This window comes from Medicago truncatula, chromosome 2 (genome assembly GCF_003473485.1).
Source record: "Medicago truncatula cultivar Jemalong A17 chromosome 2, MtrunA17r5.0-ANR, whole genome shotgun sequence".
NCBI classification, from domain to species: Eukaryota; Viridiplantae; Streptophyta; class Magnoliopsida; order Fabales; family Fabaceae; genus Medicago; species Medicago truncatula.
This window is the reverse complement of record NC_053043.1, coordinates 5,902,570-5,907,200: the sequence shown is the minus strand read 5'-3', so window position 1 is coordinate 5,907,200 and position 4,631 is coordinate 5,902,570. Positions and strand designations below refer to the sequence as shown.

General features: G+C 30.9%; 1 long non-coding RNA gene across 1 annotated transcript; it reads left to right on the top strand.

Moving 5' to 3' along the window:
• The first annotated feature begins 3,051 nt into the window (after positions 1-3,051).
• Positions 3,052-3,661, top strand: LOC112419177 (uncharacterized). The gene is made up of 2 exons (XR_003009305.2): positions 3,052-3,378; positions 3,494-3,661. It is a non-coding gene; the product is annotated as an uncharacterized lncRNA (long non-coding RNA).
• The last annotated feature ends 970 nt before the right edge of the window (positions 3,662-4,631 follow it).

The following is a 4,631-nucleotide window of genomic DNA, read 5'->3' as shown; positions in this document are numbered from 1 at the left end:
AAAGACAAATAAACGATTTTGATTGGTGTCAACTCAGTATGGATAGAGTTACACACCATTATCGATGGATAAATAAGAATTTCTCATCTATTATTATATTTCTCATTATAACATTATACAATCAAGTCAAGCTTTGTGATTTAAGGAACCATTAGGAGTCCAATAAACGAATAGGGAAGGTTTTTGAGAACAATATCAAAACTTGATGCCAAAACATGCCATGTTTTAATTGAAAACTATTTGACTAAAGGGAATGCTCTATCAGCATATAAAGTGGCTCCTCAAATGTTTATACGAAATTTTATTCCTAATTTAAAATTGTGTGAGAAAGGGACCAAGAAATTGGTGTTAGTTCCTCAAAAAAAAAAAAAATTAGAAAAGAAATTGGTGTTAGATGGTAAGTCGGTCGAGGCTGATAACCTTATATGCTAAGATTTGTTGAGTGTGGAATACAACATAATGAAATGCATTTGTGAAGTTAGATGTTATTCCTCTTAAGTTTAAATGTTATAGCAGTGGCTCTTTTTTCAATTCTATTCATCTTTTTCCTTTGTTGGTGGTATTCCATCTTTTTTTTTTTTTTGAAGGAAGGTATTCCATCTTGTTGTGATGCATTTTTTTTTTTTTTTGAGAACTATTATTTTTGCTAACTTTGAAAGGTGCCGTTTAAGGTAGGCAAGCAACATGGGTCTTGTTTGGTAAGAGACCAGTCTTGACAATTTTTTTTTTTTTTTTTATGTTGGTGTGGTAACTTGTATTTGTAGGTCAATACAATATGAGTAATCTGTTGCTGCCATTGATCAATATTAAATAAATTACATTAACAAATTAAATGCCAAGGTCATTTTAGGTAGTTTCAATTTGTACCTTTCCTCTTTTCCTTTTCAATCAAACGAGAAAACCAGGCCAGAAACCATTCCTTTCCACACCTCTAAGTTAGTAATACCTCTTGTGTAATTTTTCTTTTATATTTTGAAATTAAAAAAGTTTTTTTTTTCACCAAGGAATTAATAATGTTAAAAATATGAAATAAGTAATCAACAAATAATATTAGTGATTAAAAATTGTTATCACACATGATTTGATTATTGGTAGCTCTCATACGTTATTAACTGTTTAGAAGATATTTTAGATTGATTAGTCATTGAACATTTTTTCATCGTGATGTATCCAAATAAGTGTTTTTGTGTCCTGCTGTGGCATTGGAGTTATGTTTGAAAAAAACAATAATAAACGTTGATAAACAATTAAACATTGTTTTTATTAAAAAAAAAATTGATAGATTAAGATATATTATATGAGTTTGCACATGTTAAAGCAATTAAAAGTAGTTAGTGTTTTTATTGAAAAACAACAATTATTTATTTAAAAATTATATATTTATTACAAAATGTATAAATTTCAATGCAAAATTTCAATTATAAACTTCTTAACATGTGCAAATTTGCACATGATAGAAAAACTCATATTATATATAGAGATAGAGAGGGATATATTAGCTGTAATCCTATTTAATTCAAGTATTACAAAGTTTTCTATTATTGTCTTTAGCGTTAAAATTTCTATTATAATACAAAATCATGCCTTCGTTCATCAAATTAATTAACCATTTAATAAACATCCCCAACTAAAACTTCAATATGCAAAAAGAGGATACTATATTTTTGTTGAATATTTATTTTTCTTTTCTTGAGTTTGTGGAGCAAAAATATTGATGAACTATAAAACTTTGATGGGAACATATATAATGCACGCCAATAGTTTAGTGGGCATTTTCATATTTTTCCAACTATGACATAAAAACCCTTTACGTAAATTGATTGTTAATTCAATTACTTTATTAAAGACAAAAATTAAACATTATAATATACATTGCTAGTGGGTCAACATGTCTATACATCTGTGCCATTGAAAACTTCTTTCCAGATCCAATGGCTCACAAGCAATTTAGAAACAAAAAAAAAAAGTAGTCACCTACGGTAGGAGACCCATTGAAGTCGCCTACCGTAGCCGGAGCCAACTTTGAAAATGTAAATCTCATTCACATAATCATATCAACTCTGTAATGTGAACGGAAAATAGGTTTTACCATACAATTTTTATTTTTTTTTTACAAAAACCATACAAAGCTAAGATACTAAAAAAAAGACAAATTAATTTTTTTTTTTAAAAACCAAACAAAACATTAAATTTTCGACTAACAAACAAACTTACTATTTATCAAGTTCATCCTATTCCTCCATTAGTTGTGTTTTCAAAATTAGCACAATATAAAAAGCTAAATGAGTAGTGATATTTGAACAACTCTTTTGGTAAAACTTTTGGGACAACCTTGTTGTGTTCTCTTCTTATTTGTCAAAAACAATAGAGAGATAATAAGAAAATAATGTGAGTATGAGAGAGAAGGTTGTACAAAAGTTGTACAAAAATGGTTGTACAAATATCATTTCTCAAGCTAATACATGGTGGTCTTATTGCCTATTTTTAGAAAAAACAAATTAAATACTAAAATGAAATACAATTAAACGTGATTTAGAAGAAAAAATAAAAATTGAAATTACCCTTGTTGTGGACAAATGACATCTCTACTTTAACTATTTGACGTTATTTCACCGGACCAACAACCAAATAAAAGGTTCTTACATAACAATATTATCGTTTATGCCGGTTGAACTCTGTTCTTGATAAAGTTGCATCACTCTGATTGCCCCTTGAACCCACTATGATGCTTGTTCAACCCTTGAATGGTCGGTAGAATCACATGTGTTGAGTTCACTTGGACATTTAACTGAAAGATATGTTGAGGTGACAAATGATCCAATGAAAACTGAAAGAGTCTCTAATCTTATACAACGTATGCGCTCCCTCTTATCCGTTCGAGTGTGCTACACTTTCATGTATGATAGGCCGTTTAGTTGGTATTAAGAACATGGTTGGCATCCCTCACTTCGAAAATGATGCAAGAACCAATCGACTTAATAGGTAAATGAAAGAGACATTGTGCGGTGCAGTTGAATTGCTTGACACATACTTTTTCATAGGAGTGGCTAATCACCACTGCATGAAAGACTTCATGTTACCATTCTACATCTCTCTACTTCTACTTTGAATATTGCTTGATACTGTTAAGAGTCCCACATCGGACAGGACATGGCCTGCTGACAATGTATTTATAAGTGGGGACAATCCTCACCTCACAAGCCGGTTTTGTGGAGGTTGTGTTAGGTCCAACCATCATTTCTAAGAGATACTCCATGATAAACTAGTACAAAAAAAATGCATTGAATCAATTTCTACGATATCCATCAACGAGGAAAGGTGGTTTCTTGAAGATTATCTTTTGATTGGATTATATAGGATGAAATAAAGTTGTTGAAGGTAAATACTATGCGTTTCAATCAACTATAGTTGCTAAATCTATTGAATTTTGTTTGCACATTTAGCAATACTTTTGTTACTTGTATTCTTTTACAAGATGTGCATTCTTTTACAGGTGACATTTAATCTGGGAATGAGGAGTTGTTTCCCACCATGGAAAAGCTCCCTTTCTCAGGACCGCTGGCATTATGCAACCTGTTGCTAAAAAAAAATGAAACTTGTTTTTTAATGTTTATTTTGTTTCTTCTTGTTGCACCCTTCCATTTACTTTCCGTTTACTTTAGTGTATTGTCTCTCCTCAATTAGTTCACACTCACAGAAACGAAACATACAAAATTGCAGGAAGAAAGTAACTATAAGATCTGCATAAAACAGCAGCATAAAAATTCATCTTTCATTTTGCTCCAAACAATTCCAACAACCATATCCAAAATCTAAGGTAAATCCTCTATTTTTAACAAAAACAAACAACAATTTTTTCTTCATCATCAACAACATTTTCCAATCTCAATTTCAACAACAATAACATTTTCAACAATCACAAACTCCCAATCTCAATTTCAACAAAAACAATAATTATATACTGTGTTTTCTACAACAGCAGCAACAACCTTAAACATCCACAAAGTTGTTGAAAGCAACAACGATAAACCTCCACCGGAAGTTCACCGCTAATCATACAATGGTAACGAAGTACAAGCACCGAACTTACGTAAGATTTCACTGTTGAGATTATTAATAGAAATATCAAGTTCCACGAGAGTCGAACAAAGCTCAGCTAAATGCGTTGGGATTTTTCCGGCGAAGTGATTTCCGGAGAGTGGTCTAACCAAAGTAATCAATTTTGCCAGTGATTTTGTTTCCTATGACAGATAAAAGCTCTAGATCATGGTTGAGAGGATCCAGGTGAACAAGCTGGAGAGGTTGAGAGAACCGAAACTCTAAATAAGTCTTCATATGGGTTATCCTTTAATTCTCCAGATTTGGGTGAAACTAAGGTTGATTTGGGGATTTATTAATGATTTAAAGATTAATTAATTAAAAATAATGAATTAGAATTTTACTATCATGATTTTCTGGATTTTTATTTTATTTTTAAAGATGATTATTAAAGATGAAGATGATGAAGAGAATAATAGGGAATAAGATGAAGAAATGAAATGAAATATTGTTGTTTAATTAGAAGGTGGGGACCACTACTGCAGTCCACAATGTCATGCAACATTTCAGAACAATTAACAAGTCATAAATCC